Source organism: Harpia harpyja, chromosome 1, assembly GCF_026419915.1.
Source record: "Harpia harpyja isolate bHarHar1 chromosome 1, bHarHar1 primary haplotype, whole genome shotgun sequence".
NCBI lineage: Eukaryota > Metazoa > Chordata > Aves > Accipitriformes > Accipitridae > Harpia > Harpia harpyja.
This window is the reverse complement of record NC_068940.1, coordinates 2,389,732-2,408,970: the sequence shown is the minus strand read 5'-3', so window position 1 is coordinate 2,408,970 and position 19,239 is coordinate 2,389,732. Positions and strand designations below refer to the sequence as shown.

General features: G+C 39.9%; 1 long non-coding RNA gene across 2 annotated transcripts in view; it reads left to right on the top strand.

Moving 5' to 3' along the window:
• LOC128146236 (uncharacterized) overlaps positions 1 to 12,634 on the top strand; it is a 33,329-nt gene extending 20,695 nt beyond the window's left edge. The window contains exons 9-11 of one of the 2 annotated variants that reach the window (XR_008236722.1): positions 269 to 1,303; positions 2,011 to 2,750; positions 4,332 to 12,634. This is a non-coding gene — a long non-coding RNA (uncharacterized LOC128146236). The remainder of the gene's footprint in view (positions 1 to 268; positions 1,304 to 2,010; positions 2,751 to 4,331) is intronic. The other variant, XR_008236714.1, reaches the window with a different exon arrangement.
• The last annotated feature ends 6,605 nt before the right edge of the window (positions 12,635 to 19,239 follow it).

Here is a 19,239-nt window from a genome sequence, read left to right as displayed (position 1 = left end):
TGTCTATTAAGTGTAACATACAGCCTTTAATCTTTTCTCACAGTAATTGCCTACATTTCTTAATTAAAAAAAGGCAATTGAACTGTAAGTAAAAATGACATTTCTCTTCTAGACTGACTTTTTCAAAGGGTTTACGTGAAAACAGATTGTGAATCTCAAGTTTTACAATTGGCGGAGCTGATCAGATGCTTTCTTACTCCTGAAGGTAGCATGTCTTACAGGTTTTTTTTTCTCTTGCCCTGCTTTACTCTGTCCTCCCTTTTTCCAGGTCACACGCTGCTGTCCCTTCCTCTGTGCGGGTCTGGTGCTTGTCAGACTCTCCTGTGAGATGTTTTAACTCACTAGCAAGGCCGAAAACTGACATTTTTTGGTTTCTGTTATTTTACTCCATTAAAGACCCTCATGGAAAGGTCCAAAATCCACCACGGACAGCAGAAGACATGAGACATGCTGGGGACAGGAAGGTGAGGGGCAGAAGGGAGCAGAAGCTCACTTTTGGGGAGCAGTGCACATCACTTTACCTTATCTTATACTGAGGCATCTCAAAATTGGATCTTCAAATCTAAACTCTCTTTGTAGTCTGTGAAGACAGACGTCTCCACACCATGATTCATCTTGTAAGACAGATACCTACGACAAGTTGTAGGAATAACCTTTTTAATGACTTTCTCTCCATGGTTTACAAGGGGATCTTGTAGGTGAATAGAGTATTCACGTTATCTCTAAAATTAAGAGAGATTAAGTGTTATTTTCCTGCCTTTCAACAAGTCTTAGAGTAGGATTTGAGATAACATTTTCTTTCACAATGTATTTTTGGGGAGGCTAAAAGCGCACACGTGTTCAGTTACCCCAGTTTAGCTGGTGAGTGGTCGGTCGGTGGCTGTGAGCGACCAGCAGCGTGAGGTCACTAGTCCATACCCTCAGTCTCTGCTGATGCCGTAGTCCACATTGGCAGGGAGAACAATTTCTGAGGTTGACTGCTGTGAATTTCTTGTTTATTATTGTTGCCCTAGGAACAAGTTTCAATGGGAATAGCGTATGACAAATCAGAACTGTATTATGTTAAAAGACATCTGCAACAGTTGCTGTTGTTGTAAAGAGCTGTCGCGGATCAGGTGGAAGAGCAGAGATGATGGGCAAGTGCAGGAGCACTCAGCACAGCTGTGTGGTGCAGGGTATGGGCATGACATTGATTACAATTACTTCGTATCTTAGAAGCAAACTTTAACAACGGTTCTGAAACGGAGCTGAACAAAATTTGGTTTGTTTATACTTCCTTACCTGTAATCTGTCTATATCTAAGGTAACAGCCCCTGATAATAGTCTTGTAACAGTTTTTGTATGTGATAAAATACTGAGCATTTATTTCCAGAAAGGATACTGTACTCCAGATCCCTTTGCTGGCAGTAGAATGTCATTTCTGTATTTTAGTAATGTCTCCAATAGATGGCAGTGGCTGCTTATTGCCTGATAAATTAACACCATTCCTAGTACGCTCTATAAACATAAAGCAGTAAAACCCAAGTATGTTTGTATATAGGTACTTAAAACATATGTGACACGTAATTATGTATGTTACAAGTGTCACCTGTTTTCCATATTTGAACATTAAATCCTTCCTGAATATTTTCCTTTTGAGTCTGTTGGTTTGCTCAGAATTACATGACAGTATAAAACTAATAAAACTATTACAGGGCTACTAAAGGTTAAGGACAAATATATCTCAGAGCATGCTTAGTTCTGAGGTCACTAGGGTTTGTCTACATTTGAAATCTGTTGTGGGTTACCTTGAGTTGGTTCATCTTACAATGTCTTACATCCAGATTAGAACGCTTTATTGTAAATTATCTGACATTAAATTGTGCTTTTATGATTGGCATTTTACTTAAATAATATTACGAGTTTACTAGCACCAACACCAGTATGGGTGATTCTATATTGTGAAACGTGTCATGTTGCAAGACTGTCAAAACCTGCCACTGTTTTTCTACCGTGTTTTGCTGCTTCCAGGCTTTCTGTTCATCCATGTTGCCTCTTCTGTCCTGGAGTCCTGGTAGAGAGGCGGTTATTGTGCTGTTTAAACACTGATCTGAAGACTTGTACATGGTCATGGCCTAATTCATAAGGAGTTCACAGACCAGAGCTCTTCGTGCTTCGTCTGCCATATATGCTATTGGCTGGGGTCATACACTGAGAAGCTTGGAGTGGAGACTTTTTTTCACCAGAAGGATCTGCATTACTTTAACTGATCTGCAGTTATATAGACAACCACCATGATGCAGATGAAGGAATACATGGGATGAATTCTGGTTTTACTAAATACCTCATAAGTAGATTCTAGATGAGAATTACCATGGTCTGCTATTTCTATCACAAGTTTTACGGTATCTTGCTAACTAGGCTACGGCAGTCTCAGTAACACAGACACGAGAATGTCAGACGCATTGGCTCTCATAAGCCCTGATACAGACACAGAGAACTAGAAGACCCTGAAAAACACCAAAGAATCAGCCTGAACCACAAGCAGAGGACAAAACCCCTGCATGGGGTGAAATCCAGTAAATAGAAATTGATACAGTGGAATGTAACTTCAGCATAGGTGGGTAGGGATGTTTAAATAACTTAATGACACTAACATTTTTCCAGCCTTTCTTTGTTTCATGGGTTAAGTGCCTTTCCTACCACCTTGCCTGCACCCTGACCGCTGTTCAGCTGTTCTGCACACCACCTGGAACCGCTTCCCTATTTCTGTAAGTACATACAAACAGAAACAGTGTCCCACTCTGTGTCCCCGAGCATGGTGCTTCATCTCTTCACTTCTGCCTAGCTGACTCTTAATTCCCTGAAAAGGGTGATATCCAGGTGACTGTTTTAAAGACAGACGTACAGAGAAGAGAGACTCAGTAAGTGATATGTTGGAGAGAATGAAAGAACCCACGTTAACACTCAGCTTTTCACTAATACACTGTCATTATGTGGCTTTACAATGTTCACAGGAACAGCCAGCTTGTCAGTGGTCATTCAGGTCTCAAGGTTGGCAGGGCAACCAGTTTTTACTGTGATGCTTCGTATCACACCTGGGGAGTAGCAGTGCACATGAGGAAGCTAACTTTTTCTGCTTTTTGCCTTATAGCTCTAATGCCATGAAAAAGAAAGGGTGGGGAGAGGGAGAGGATAGTGAATGATGTTGCAAAGGCAAACAACTTTCTTGAAATACATAGCAAGGGAGTCTGATTTTTATAAGAATAGTATTAATTTTTTGGTATTGCTATGTGTTGAATAAAAAAGAGTTGACTTTTTCTTCTCACTGTTTTGGATCATGGATCTCCCTTTTATATCATCATCATCATCATAATATATTCAAAGACTCTGAAATAACATGGAAACTTCAACCTTGTAACAAGAACAGTATTACAAACTATGCATGAATGTGCAGCAAAAGTAACACTAAATGTGATAACACTTATCAAATCTGATTAAACTGTGATACCAGTACACTAAGCCAGAGACATGTAGCATTCCTAAGACGTCCTCTATGAAAAAAAATGTATACTGATGAAAAGCTGAAATTAGTATCAGTGTATGAGTACAATACATCCCTCATTTTTTGAATTTGTATCATTCCACTGAGTCCTCCTTTCTGACTTCCAAGCTTGCTTTTCTCCTACTCCCTTGTGCAAGATTCTCTCCTACTTGCTCTTCTGAGCTTCTGCAAAACACATCAAGCAGCAGTCAAAAGGAACATGCTTTTTTTGTCTGGAATCTCTGTCTGTCTGTCAGCTTTTAGATGTGCCACTGTATTATGTCTTGGTCTTTTCTATATATCTCATTACTGTAGGTGAACTTCCCATATGGAGACGAAACACTGACATACCATGGAGAAACATTTTTCTCTGTTTATGAACCCTAAGGTATAGAGTAAAAAAACCCAAACATTTGTACAATCAATAGCCGCCTTTGATTTAGAGAATGCCAGCTATCTAAAACCATTTGTGACAATCGATATAGATAAATGATACACCTTGGTTGTCGTACTGTTCTTGGATAGAGTCACATATGTCTATTATGACAGCCCTAACGTTTGAGCTATTTATATGCCAAATTAATCGGTAATTACCAGGGTGGTAGAATAATCACTGTCGCGCACTTTTCTGTCTTGAGGTAGTTCTCATGTATAGGAAGTAATATCTGCAGCTACAGGACAGACTAACCAGAGAGGTCTGAGAAAGTGGGTTTGAGATCCTACAGTTCTGCTGCCATGTCGTGCCCGTCTTTTGGCCCACTGGTGAGTCGTATTTGAGTGAGCCCAAAGCCACCGCCTTCCTTTGCAGGTGATCCTGATTCAGAAGTGATTCTCTGCTTTGTATATGTTGGCAACAACTACCTGTGTTCGTCACAATTTCCTCCAGACTGCCTGACTTCACTTCCAAAAAGAAATAGGGTTATGAAACCAAGATGGTAATAAGACCAACAGAAGAGAAACTTTGCTAATGACAGAGGACCTTCAAGGTTGAACGAAGTTGCAACATAAGTGTGGGTGGTCCGGCCCGCTGGGCAGTGGGAGTGCGTGCAACAAGCTTTATACAACTGTACGAAGTCAGACATGAAAAAATGAATGGAATCTAGTGCCAGTGGTCACAGACATATCACACAGTGTCCTGCTCCATCCACTGCTGATAAACATGACAGAGGCAAGGTGGGTTACTGGTGAGCAACAGTCATTTCCATGCGGAGACTGCAATTGTAAAGAAGACAAACTCTGTTTTTGGACAAGTCAGACAGCTTTGACTCTCAGACAGTGATCAGCTTCCCCACTCTCACACAGTCATCATCCACAGCCCCAGCAAACATGGATCACTCCTACTGTTTCGGGCACAGTGCTGAAGGTTTGCTTCTCTGAGCTGGAGAGAGAGAGAGAGGAGGTAGAAAGGTTGTGCCAGCCTCGCCTCAAACTGGGTGCCTTCTTAAAATAGGCCTATGGAATGCAAAAGTGCTCCTAAGCAAGACACAGTAAGCTGCCCAAGATGCCAAAATGATTTGCTGTGACCCTGCTCCACTAGAAGTCAGTCAGTGCAGCTTGCCAATCTGGATGAATATTGCACTGTCAGTGACATATTTCCAGTGAACGCTGTATCTTTCAACTTGTTGCAGGACTGAAAACATGACATGCCTTTGGCTTCTAGGCTAGTCTGTTCACACAAATTCTATACAACTGGGTATGTCTGACCTTCCCGACACTGATATTGTCAAGTTTCTGGAATGCAAAGAGAACATAAACTTCAGTAGGCACTGAGAAGTTACCTGCTGCTGCAATGGATTGACCTTTCCCAGCCTTTGTAAGTGTTTATCACATGTGCATGGACATCTGGATTTCCTGGCAGGAATATTTAGAATACATGCAAACTTTGCTGGAGTGCACTGCTTATCCTGGAGCTGATAGTGTTTCTCTAGGTGTGTAAATCCGTGCATTTTGTGTAAATCACTTAGCTGCTGAGATAAGCAAGTAGGTTACTACTCCCAAGCAGGAGTAGTTGGCTCCTCGGAGCCAGCTAGCTCCTGTTCCTAGTTACAGCCTCTAAAATCTGTTTACAGGGCTGTTTGTGTGACACTCCCTAGTCTTTTTTGGTCACAATGAGCCGACTGAGCAACATCTTATCATTCATACTTTCTATTCTGATCCCATCTGAGCTTGTTTTACTATGAGCTTTACATGCAATATGGAGCATGTGAACAAACATACTGCTCCAGGGAAGACAGAGTTCCTTATATTCCAAAGATTGGCCGTATGATAAACATTACTTAGTTTGAATCTGAATGAAAAATCCTGCCTTAATGCAGGAATGCTATAAATGCAAAAATGCCATAAAAGCATTTCCTTATATAGTAATTTGAAGAATTCATTCTGGTTCTTTTTCTTTGCCCTTAAAAAAAAAATCACTCTATGGCAGCTCTGAGTCATTTCATGTTATAAAAAGATGGGTTATTTATGTCATTCTGTGTATCCAACTAGCCCCAAGATGTGGAAACTTAATGAACAGGCTCAAGCAGCAAAAATCTTTACAAAGTTTTTCAGAGTTTTCCTCTAATGTTTTTTCACATGAGGAAAGGACACACACATAACAGAGTGCTATGGGGCATAACCAACACATAATTATGGTCTGTGAGCAATTGGAAGGCAGTCAAGGATACCGTGCTGAGTCTACATTCCCAATGTTGTCTCCTGCTCCCTGCTATAGCATTTTTAAGCAGATGGAGGCTGAAGTTTCAATCAGTATTGAACACCATAGATGTGTAAATTGTGTCATTTACGGTCCACTGCCCGCATACTGCCACATAGTTCTTTAAAAATACGGTCAGGCACATTCAGGCCAGTGTGAAAAGTAGTTAAGATGGTGGTGTTCCTCCTTTGTTGTCAACAACTCTGGAGGTGCTTGTGGTTGGGACAGGAAACCGATAATTTCTGTGCCAGAGCAGCCGTCTTGTTTCTATAGTCATTGCAAATGGAACTGGAGCCTATGTAATCCCAATTTTTCTGGAGCACAGAGAATTCACTTGAGAGAGTTCATAGATCAACATTGGCTTCCAGGACTGTGCCGTTCAGTTTAAATGCAGATTCAGCAGACCTTAAAACAAGTGAAAACAGCTTGGCTGACAACAGTTGCAGACTTAGTGAAATGACAGGTGGGATGAAGGAACTCTTGCCTCAGTAAAACAAGGTATTTCACTAATCAGCTACTATAACTGTGAGGGCATGGTCTTTTGTCAGCAAAGAAACAACCAAGACAGCTTTTGGGTAAATGCTGACTCCTGAAAAGGATAGATTGGACAGGTATGAAGACAAGTCACTGACTTGCATCCTTTCAGGAGTAAGGAAAGTTCCTGCTTTTTTTTTTTTTTCCCCAATAGAACAAAAGGTTATTTTATTTAAAAGAAAAAAATGTTGAAATAGTTGAGTAATTCACTTAGTTTGTGAAACCAAAAAGCAGCCAAAGACTTCTGCTTGATCAATAAACTAGTGCTTTTCTTCAATTCTAAGTCTGACATATTCATAACGGTGCAACACAGATTAGAAGTACATTAGAGTTTAAAGATTTAGTCTCTCTACATCTCTGTGAATGTTAAATGTAAGATTTTTAATTTTGTTTAATTATAAGCAAGATCATAATTCAAAAACTATACAAGACTGACCAAACCTGGTATCAGGGTGTTTTGATGAGAACTTTTGAGCTTTTGACCTTTATTTTTTCATTCTTCAACAAGAGGCAAAGCCTTTTGAGTGTTTCTCTGCATAAAATGTCTGCACTTGAATCAGAACTCCTTGTTTTGGTACTCTCTGAGCAGAAGAGATCCAGCAGCCCAGACATCTCTCTCAGTAGAAACTTGGGATCCTAACAGAAACATTTCACCCACAATGGGACTTGATGAATGACAGCACTGGAAGTTTGTCAGTCAGCTGCAACTGGTATTGCAACTGAGATTTGGGGAGAGGGGAACTGGTAAATTTGGTATAAACCATCTTTGCTAAATAAGGTTCTTCCCTACTCTGCCATCTTCTCACAAAAGCATGTATTTCAGGAAGTTCTCATTCCCATATATTAAAGCCCTCCTAAAATATAAAAATCAGGTCCATTTTAACTTGTGTGTTTACCTTAAAAAATAATGCATTTTAAAACTTTCTCATTAACTACATTTCATCATTGCCAAGTCTGTGCAGACTAGCTCCTGCTGATCTACAATCTTTTCTGAGGGTTTCAGTGCAAGCTGTATGAATTGTTACAGGCTACAGTCTTGAGTATCTGTTGATTAAAATATTAAAATGGATATGTTCTTAAATTCTAGTATCAGAAATGTAATTTGCTGATGTCTAGTAAGACAATTGGTAACACGTTCAGTGTTTCAGACAGTAAAACCAAGACTGTCCCTGCTGCAGAGTTTAATACTTACAAAAAACCCCCCCATATATATCAGTAACAGGAAACTACTGTTGTGCAAACACTGTTATATCCTCTGCAGTAATTAAGAGGTCGGAAATACTTATGATTTTACTCACATGTGCACAGGCAGACACAGACACATCCACTTGTATGAGAGTTTAAACGTCCCTAGAATTCTTGCATTTTTGGCTCAATTTGATTCAGTTGCAAGCTTTGAATACCCCACCTAACTTGCGGGAAATCCTTTCTCTGTGTTTACAGACCATTTTTTTAGTGTTTACTTCATGCAAACTGAGAACAATAGTGGCTTTTTTTTTAATGCTTTTTATCTTTTGGAATTGTTAGAGGTCCCACAGTTCTGCTGTCACTAGGTCACTTCGCAGATAGTTTAGCTTTTCCCAGTTGCATGTCCTGGAATGGAGTAACTCTGCTTTGATACTTAAAGTCAGGCTTCAAAGGCATCTAGTTTTTAAAGCTGGCTGAAGCGTCGCGTCTTTTTAGAAAAGGTAAAACCAATTTCCTCTTTTAGACACAGCTCTTTCAGCTGGTACAACTTTACCAGAACACCGTAGCTAGCTTTCCCAAGGTGCACAGTAATGGCAGAGGGATGTGGTTTCGGTCCTCGCGTCTGGTCACACGGCATCCTGTCCCGTGTCCTGTATCCTGTCCCGTGGATGACGGGGACGTGCCTCCGCGCTGGGGGCACAGAACGGCGGGAGCGGAGGCACACCCCCGCTACAGCCACCCCCCCACAGGGCCCGTGGCTTCCGAAGCGATGGCTGGTGTGACAGGGAGCAGGGCTGGTCCCGTCTCAGCTCGGGGTTTGAGGGAGTCAGCAAGTTTAGGCGATCCAGTTTATCTCGTTGTATCTTGGATTTGCAAATGATTAAGAGCTCTTTCCAGAGCACGTTAAAAAATTCCACATAAGATCTAAGTAAGGGTGTTGTTTGGCTTCTCATGTTTGTAAAAACCCGGGGTCTAAGTATCCTCATCTGATCTGGCCATCACAGACGCTCTTTATCCCAGGGACTTTGTAGTTTATGTTGAATGAAATATAGGCATACGTAGACACAGAAACATATCACTTGGACACCTAGATTGTTTATAGATCACTTTTTTTTTTTCATTTTGATTTTTAATTGGATTATAAATGCCAGTGTATTGTAATGTGAATTTGGCTAGAAGCTGATGATGTGATGTGTACAGATGGTGAATGGGGAAATGTTTCTATTCCGAAGAGCTTAACGTTGATAAAAGAACATTTACAAGTCATGCCATACATATAACCTTGCAAGAAAGAATTTGTTCAAATTTTTTACAGTTATTTATTGCGAGTAGTCATATGTATTGTGCTAGAACCCAGCTCATGAAACAGAACTTTGCATTCTTTTTCATTCAGGTGTTGATGAGCAGTACTATGCCATTTGTCTAGGAAAATGAAAGGTGATCTTAAAGACTTTCTAAACCATTAGTTCTTCACTAGAAGGTAACTCATGTATTTTCTAGCAAAATCTAAAGAAATAGCTGGACAGCTAATGTGTTAGGGTGACCCATGTCTTTCGCTTGTAGTTCAGTTTAATTACGAGAGAGAAGCTTCCTTCTAAGAGATATGTTATTTAAAATATAATACAATATAATGAACATAATATACATTATTTTTACTGCATAAAAAAAAACCTTAGTAAATGCTGCTAGTGGCTTTTTAAACCTGATGTGCTACCTACTTGAGTTATGTCTTTGCTTGGGTGGTAGTGGCTGGGGAACCTTTTTCCTTTGTTGAAGCTTTTCCCTTTAGACATGATATTATGGGGGTTCAAGTGTCTTAACTGATTTTGAATCTGGTCTATTATTTCTGCCAGGTTATTTTTCCTTGTTTGTAGCATTTTGTAAGTGTGCTCGGTAGACCCAAAATCTAGGTCTTGTGTGGTTTTGCACAGACGTACTCTGCTGGTGTTTCTGTTGTCTATTCAATTCTTCATTACCAAGTCTGCGGCAATGCCAAACAGTAGTGAAGAGATGTATCCGGTATCAACCTAGTGATTCCACATGGAAATGTTCTGTTATCTGGTGGTTAAAACCCTACAGGTCACTTTACACATCTGAACGTGATGATATTGATGGCCAAACTGGAATTCCATAGAGCTGAAAGTCCACGCTGTATGTCTCTGCAGGATAATGCCTTCTGAAAAGAAACAAAATAGGTGTTGGGGTTAGCTGATTGTTCTGTGCATACATCTTTGAATGTTCTTAGGGGGAATACCTGCTAATATACAGTATGTTTAATATGCAGTAAAAAGAATAACAGTGTCTCTGTTTTCAACTTCCTGTGAGCTTTGCATGCTGCGCATGACGCTGTTGCATCGTGCAGCAGAAGGCTCTTTGTGCAACAGGGATTATCAAGATTTCTCTCCAGTCGCACTTAGTGAAATATCCTTTGCTAGATGTTCTGTCAAAGGTTCCAGGTTTCTTTCAGTGAGCAGTGGCCCCTTTTTCAGGTTTTACTCAACAGTTCTGATGGTAGGGAGGCTGTTTTAAAATCACTGTTCTGACTTGAGTTTATCCTTTTGCTTCTCTGTTTATCAGTTTCTTGATTATAGTCTGTATTTCTCATATTTCCATTGGACTGATGGTTCATGTATTTCACCAAAATCAAGTAATGTGCTGAGTTAGTGGACTGTGAGAATTCCTTTGAAATGCTGTGCCCATCCACTTATCTGCTTTATCTCAATTATGCGTAAATTGGTGCTGACTGAATAATGGGATGTTCCCAACACATATGTGCAACCTGACCTCTCTCACATCTAATGAGTCCCTGACTCCTTCAAGACTATTTTAAGTGTTTGGGTTACACTGCTTCAAACAGCAAGCGGAAATGAACTTGCAACATGATGCTTTCCATGGCATGCTTAATAAACGGCTCATAACTTCAGATAGGCTCACCCAGGTAATGGTGCAATACAATGGAATCTTACTTGGACTGTAAAGCGTATCCTTCTGTCCAAAGCCTGAAACTTTGGATGCATCTCCATCACAGAGTGCAGCTTTACAAAGCAAAGCTGGAGCTGGTTCCGATTAAGCTGGTATGTCTACAGAGGGCAGCTCAGTGCTGTACAGAGATACCAGCTTTGATTCCCAAAGCAATATAATTACATCAGCGTGGACTCTGCTCTCAATAACATATCTTGCTTCCCAGTAAGAATAATTACACAGCGACAGAGCTCTGCACTGAGGTAACCACAATGCTGACCTCTTAGCTAGTTAGTTTTGAATTTGCATAAGTATCTTGATAAGTCTGTGCCCTGTGCTGCATAGAGTTATTCTGTACTGCAATGCTGGTATGTTGTGTCATCTTGTTTTGTTGAGCGAGCGTAGCAGAGGGATATGGGATAAAAGGGTAAAACTTTCCTTACTAATCCAAGTCTGCTTGTAATTTCAGACTTGAATTCCAGTGTTTCCTGGAATGCATCTGAAAAGAAACACACTGCTTCATTTCGCTGCTGATAAATTAGTAATTATTCTTTTTCCCTACAAACAACATTGAGTCAGCTATCACAACCTGGAAAGGGCAGAGCCCACTTTAATTTTATTAAGGGTGCAACCTCCTATCTCCTCAGTGTTCAGCACAGGTCTGTTCTCTGCTCTTTGCCCTGAAAACAGTACGGTAGTTGTGCTATACTCAGACTATATATAGCACTTAAGAGATATCAAGGGTTGACCTTGACCTCAAGCCCTTACAGATACTTAAGCTTTAAGGAGTCACCTGATGGAAGGGAACAGAGGCGGTTTAGCCCATTTGCTTCTTTCTGAAAATTTTATTATCAGTGCTTGAGGAGACACACTGAATATCTTTCTAACTGTCGTATTTTCTATGCGTTTATTTAAAAAGCCAATGAAGACAATGGGTGCTTTGATGGTTATGTTTAACTGTGTTTCTCTGTATTGAATGTTTATTTTGATGGTGATTCCCCATTAACAATAAAACCTCTTTCCCTCTCATTTTCTGTACCTAAGCTCTTTATAATGAGCGTAAAAACCAGCAAGTTTTTCCCATTTTTTAGGAAAAAATTACCAATACAGTCCTGGATTACCTGAAGTACATTGCAAAATAAACTGCCTAGGATTGACTTGCATGCTATGGGCATTTGTTGTAAAAGCAAGCTAAGCAAAGTTTATGCTATTCCAAGTCTACACAAGATTTTTTTAATGCAAAAATTATCTCACCATGATGTGTGATAGTAAAATCAATAACAACACAGTGCCTTACTCTAGTAATAAGCTTTCCTACAATAATAAGTTCAGTAATAATAAGCTTTCATGGAGAGTGTGTGTGTGTGGAAATTGGTGTCACATTGCAGCTGAGACCTGTCTGCCTGCTCTCAGTTGTGTAGTTCCCTCTCCCCAGCTTTTGGCAATACTCCTTTGATCACATGGTAAGCTGACTCAATTCACTAACCGAGCAAAAGTACGTGTGTGTTTACCTTGAATAAGCTCAGAGTGCAAGCAGAGAAGTGCCAGAATTAACAGAAGGTGAAAACAGTGTTTGATTAGAAAAGGAAGATGGAGGAAAGAGGAAGTGGGATCTCTCCTTTTGAGTGATGAAAAATGATTAATTTGGCTCACTGTAATATAAAACCATATTTAGTTACACAAGTAGACTGCAAGTACAGTGACTGTTCTGCAGAGACAAGGATTATATCAATAAGGAGCGTGTTCTCATGCACATTCCTCATTTCTTTAACTTGTGTGCTTGCGAATGTATAAAATACAGTCATTTGCAGAATGGCTCACAGTCATTAATAAGAACAGACATAGTTTGAACATAGCTCTTCTTCTGGAGGAAAGTTACACATAACCATTGAAGTATTTTGGTTAAAATCATGTGTTATCATCTACATCTAATCTATACACCAAAGTATTATATTCACCAACACCAATTGCTAATGAAAAAAGGTACCAATTAAATGACACGAGGCTACATATTGCTAAACTCTGTTTCTAAAGAAACCTGAAATAAGTGTCAAAATTGTTAGACAAATTTAAGATGACAAATTCTTTGCTCTCAAACAATTCAGTCGAGCTAGTAGAGAATATGCTTGAATATGCTAAAGAGTAAATAGTTTGTCATAATACAGGAGGAATATCTGCTGAAGTTCCATTTCTAAAAATGATCTCCAGAACTTTTTTTTTTTCTTTTTAATTTTGTTGTTGTTCACAAATCATTTGCAGGTCTGAAGTAGAGAAGTATCTAGACCTTTCTTTGAGTAGCCCTACCATTGCCAGCAGAATAATGATCAGAAAAATTCTAAGATGAGTATGACTGTTCACTCAACTCCTGCTCAGATTTTGGCTAAGCCAGCTCATGCTAAGGCCTGATGGTTGCTGGGAGCAGCACCATTACCTCAAAGCGAGGGCAACACGTAGGCAGGGTGCAGTGGCCAGAAATGGCTAAAGGTCATTATGCAGCCACTGTCACCTACAGCTTGCGGTCTCCTGCAGCCATAATCCTTGCATTAGCAATTGTTAGGCAGTTTCTTCAAAATCCGCTAAAAAATGGAAAGAAGACGACCAAACTTCCAAGCTGGAAGTTGTAGATACATCAGCTTACCCAAAAAGTTTTTGAGGTGGATCCAACAGCAGCTGGACTCCCAAGGCTTTTGTGCTTCCAGGTGGGATACAGGGGATGCCCGCACCATGATGGAGGAGAAAGGATGAGCGCTCTCACCGTCAGCTAGGTAGGTAACTATTTTGTTCGTAGGTGCACGAGCTACAAGTTATGAGCTGCAAGTTATGAATTAAAGAATTTGTGAGTTAGAAATCTCATTAAGTGATGAATTAACGAATTCACGTGTTAGACCAGTCTGTACAAAGGGGATTGAGCCCTTGTTTGTCATGTTTGTTAGTTTTCTTTCCTAACGAGCTCATATAATAAAGTTTAATTTACAGAGTACGTTGTCCTGTACATTTGAGAGACCCAAACAGACAGTGACAGATGAGCCAGGAAGAACACTGGGACATTTGGCCTCACTTTAGAAAAATCACTAGCAAATGGGGAAGAGGAGACAGATGTTACAGAGGGATGTAAATTTATGGTGAAATGTGCTGGACAGATCTGTTCGAGCCTGACCAAGTCCCACTGTTCACGGGTGGGATACTTGTGTCCTTATAGGACAGATAGCCAGATAGGACTATGTAGAGCACCGCTGTTTCCATCAGTGGGATTACATGTCAAATTCCCAAGCTTCTAGGTTAATCACTGTAAGGACAACATGGCTGGGAAGTCAGAAACAGAAATTTAGCAAAGAATTTTTTAAAGTCATCTTATCTTTAAAACACTTAAATGTTAGAGATGCACCTTATCCTAGTCTGATTTCACTTTCTGTTTGAGCCCAGATTCTCAGTATCTTAGATTAGGCAAAGCTTTCTTGCCTGGAAGACGTTGCTTCCTTTATTACCGCTTTAATTTGCCATCCCATTGCTTCTCAAGCATAGTCCTTCATGGAGGCATCAAGCTTCCCTGCAGTGTGACAACTGTCAATAATACAGCATGTTAATTGTTGCAGACAACCTAATACATATGTTCAGCATAAAATGCAAACTGGTATTTATAATTTTACTCATTTTTTTCTCCCTCTGTTTTAACCTCTCCTAGTCAAAACCATTTTTTATAGTATATTATAAGGTAAGTATATCTATATGTACTTTCCCAAAGCACTAAATTCTGTCAATTCAGAACACTCAATGTTGAATTTTACTTATTATTCAAAAGTATCTACTTCAGGTATCTAAACTTAAAAAAAACAACAAGTAGACTGATTATTGCCTGACAACATGTTTTTCCTTATACACCTCTATAAGAGAGAAGCTTTAAAGCAGTACAATAATAGGTTGGATTTTGATGTCTGCTCATCTCAGGATGGCCATTCAATAAAGGAAATGCTGTCTTTTTGGCATTTGAACAGTGATCTGATGATTTGCCTAATGGAAGAATCTTGGTTTTAAGGTTACCAGTCCATTGTGTGCTATCAGATCAGGCAAAGGTTAATATATTACTTCCTGTCACGCACCAGGTCTGGTATGGGGAAAGGATTTAGGTGCTTATAGGAAGAGAATTAAATGGAAGAACATCCCACTCATCAAACTGTGCTTTTGGTAGCTATATTTATACTAGAAGGGAATTTGAAACCAACGTACAGATTATTTTGCACTTTTTCTGGTCACTGATATGACCATAATTAAGATATTGTGAGCTGAGTCCAGAGGAGGGACACGAAGATGATCAGAGGGCTGGAACACCTCTGCTGTGAGGACAGGCTGAGAGAGTTGGGGTTGTTCAGCTTGAAGAAGAGAAGGCTCCGGGGAGACCTTATTGCGCCTTTCATTATTTAAAGGAGGCTTATAAGAAAGCTGGAGAGGGACTTTTTACAAGGGCATGTTGTGATAGGACAAGGGGTAATGGCTTTAAACTGAAAGAGGGTAGATTTAGATTAGATATTAGGAAGAAGTTCTTCACTGTGAGGGCAGTGAGGCGCTGGAGCAGGTTGCCCGGAGAGGTTGTGGATGCCCCATCCCTGGCGGTGTTCAAGGCCAGGCTGGATGGGCCTTTGAGCAACCTGGTCTAGTGGAAGGTGTCCCTGCCCATGGCAGGGGGGTGGGAACTAGATGATCTTTAAGGTCCCTTCCAACCCAAACCATTCTGTGATTCTCTATTGCACATGAGTAACAATGGTAATGTATTATGTACATTTTGCATTCAGAAAGGGGTCATGTCCCTGTGTTTTACTTTAGAAATTCAAAAGTTTCAGAACTGGTTTGACTGAAGGTGCATTTGTCAAGAATGGTCCTACCCCAGGAATGCCCAGGCTCATAATTTCTCCCACTTCAGCTGAGTTGCTAAACTCTTGAAAATAAATAACAAAAGGTGTCCTTCCTCAATTTTTGTCATGGAGATCAGGAGTCCACAGAAAAACAAAACAATAATCCAAAGGTTCTAAATTACCTAATTATAAAGCCTGTCCTCACCTATTGGCTACTGTTCACTTTCTTAACTATTGCAGTGCCATAATTGTACTAGTTATCCAGTTGCCATGAAGTCTCTATGATAGAGAAGACAGAAGTTTCAATCAGTCTAAAATATATTTGTATTGGTACAAATATATACATACATATATAAAAAACAAAACATCAGCTTTTATTCATACCAGTTAGTTCCCTTCTGCTCTTCCTTTTGCAGATTTAGAAGGAAGTGAAATTATATCAGACCATGTATTTTTCCATGTATTGTTAGGTCAAAGCTTTAACACATCCTGCCACATTGTACTTTAGATTTCATCCCCACACTTCATTATTTAGCTCGTCAGCTATTTTCAAGCATCAAAGGACTGTGTAAGATAAGAAGAACAAAAAGGATCAGTAAAAAGAACAAGGAAGGCCTAAAGCCTTATGTACAGTTGTAATAATGAGTCAATATCTTGCATCTTGAAGGGAGCTACACCAAGATGGGACAAGATCAGTATTCAAAAATTTCAGAAACTAGTTGGGGTTTCAATATGTTTCTTAAATATAACCTGTGCTGGGGTGAAGCCTAGAAGCAATGAGAATTTTGGATCCCATTTTAATTGGGCTAAATTTTCCCCAGGACCACATTCTGCCAGTCTGTAAAGGAGCTGAGATCAGAATTAGTACAGAGGGCAGTTCAGGAGGGTGAGAAAGTCTGGAACTAGTGGCCCATGTTGAGTTCCAACAAAACTTGCTGTAATAGGGACAAGCCAGAGAAACCAGTTCTTTAGCTTAGTCTGACCCTGTCAATCAGCAAAAATGTGACAGAGAGGGAGCCTAAAGTCAGCTTTTTCTTCAAGGAAATAGGAAATAGCTGTTTACCTGTAAAGTTATTGCCCTACAACTTTATCCAGTCTGGTCCAGGAGCACAGTATAGAAATCATAGTTCTGCTTTCACTCCTTCAAATAAGTTTAATCCTTTACCATGAAGACAACAATGCATGTGGACTATGGCAAATTAAAAAAATACAATGAAAGCAAAGTACTTAGAAAAAGAATGTGAAGCACATATACTGCCTTTTTGGTAAAATTGAAGTAATTTTTTTCTTCACTGCATTCTATGTCCAGGAGAACTTTTATGTGATGGTTCCTTTCAAAGTGAAAACCAAGCAAGGAAACAAACAAACAAAAACTAGAGGAAAAGCAAATTTCTAGATGCTATGTCCAGCTAAGGTTGGAAAAAATCTTAGTTGAAGCAAGACTTTTAGGATTCAAACTATTTCATATGTTCTAGTGGAGTCTGCAACCTTTTATAACCTTTCTCTGTTATTTTTCAGTAACAAACTTTTCCTAGGATTTTACAAACTATTTTAACTATATTTAATTAAGTCCAGCATATAAAGTCTTGCTTTTAAGGTTATTTGTATGAAATAAATAAAACGAGAAGAATAAGTATGCTTTTCTTCCCTCCAGACCTTGTTTGGTCACTCTTCTCCATCAGCAGCTACTGCCTTCTATTCCTTTGCCTACAACTAGGTAAAAAATGAATTAGAAAGAAACAGTAAATCTAATTCATATACAAAAGATGAGCTGAGCACCAAAAGGAAAGTGCCAGGTCTTGTGGAGGCCGGAATTTCTATATAAATTCAGTTCTCCGGTGACTTATCTGAACTAGGCACTTACAAAAGGAATTGGGGAAAAAAGACCCTCTCATACACACTTTCTTTCCTTTCTCTGTGCAGGCTACCTACCACGTCAACATCCACGACCATCTCAGAGCATGGAGGCAGACAGAAAACATGGAGAAGAAATAGTCTAAGCCTTGCACCAGAAGTGCCCCAAGATGATGGCCAACACTGCTGATTGAGTAGTAAATTATTACCCCCTTGAAGCAATGAGGAAACGATGTATATGTTTCGTCCCTGAGGTGTGCCTCTGGGATATAGTGCCTCCTGTGACTCCCATAATGAAGGTTAAACACCAACCTTTGCTTAGGGCTGTGTCCAAAGGTATAGTCTACCTTTTGGAAGCAGATTCAAGCTTTTATTTCTGGCCTGAACTGTATGCCGTCAGCCAAGATAATGGAGTGAGGGAGAGCGTATCGGTGGACCACAATGTCCTCCGTTGTGGTGGTGCTAGGCAAAGGCTGACCCGTATTCAGATATTCCTGAATCAGTTTTGCATCATTGTACTTGGTGGTGGGTGCAATGTTGAGGCTTCTGGGGCTCTAGTTTCATAAAGATGCAGACGACACTTCGTTTCACTGCATATTTTTGTTGCTGCTTTTTCTTTCCCAGAGGCAGGCTGAGCTTTGAATCTCAATGAGGCAGATAACCAATGCAAAATGATAGTGAGTAGAATGGGCTGCAGAAAACTTTCAGTTTATAAGACTTATTCCGTAAGGGATTGTATATTCATTAAAGCATTCGTGATTTGGGCAATGGTCTTTCGATCCTGCTCTGCTACCTCTATGTATGTTCTTGTGGAGGCTAAATATATTTTTGTATCTAGTCTTTTCCAATATTCTCTCAGATTTGAACTTGGCTGTAGTAGTACATCTCAGGGCCATTATATAGTGCTGTTACTTACTGCATCACATATGTGGGAAATGCTTCTAGGAGTGTTTGACTCTATATGTGGCCAAATAAAGCTCTAAAATAATGTGAATACATTCTACCGGTACTATTTGTTAATTAGGGTATTCAGTAAATATTACTTGTTTGCCATAATTTTCTACAAGGCTTTTGTGGTGCCTTTCTACATTCTATGAATGTTACAGTGCAAAATATGCCTGCCTTAAACTAGAAAGTATGTATAGGCTACTCACTTGCTTCAGCACTCATTTCATGCTGCTAATTCTATATTTCAAGGCTACTGGATGGCTTGGGGCAGTCATTAGCAAGTCCTACATCTTATTATCTGCAGTAACACTAGCAATTTGCTGGACATCCTGAGTTGACGGTCACTGGAGGCAGTAGTGCGAAGGCCAACACCTGATGCAATACCGTATATTTTTCAGTTTGCATATCTCCGCCAGGCTAAGTTGTTAAACTTTGGGGCACGTCGTAAGTCTTTTTCTTGAGGAAGTAGCGTGGAGAGGATTTCAGATAACCTCATATCTTGTATTAACAACTAAGGAACTTACAGGATGCAAATAGATATGATTAATACTGAAATGAGCAGCCCAGAGCTTCCGGAAAGTGGTTATTAAGCCTCCACACATGCATATTACTCTAGTTAGTTTATTCAGAGAGATTCCCAGGTAAGAGCCAAAGGTCATGAAATGGCCCTTTGCTCTCCCTGGTTAATG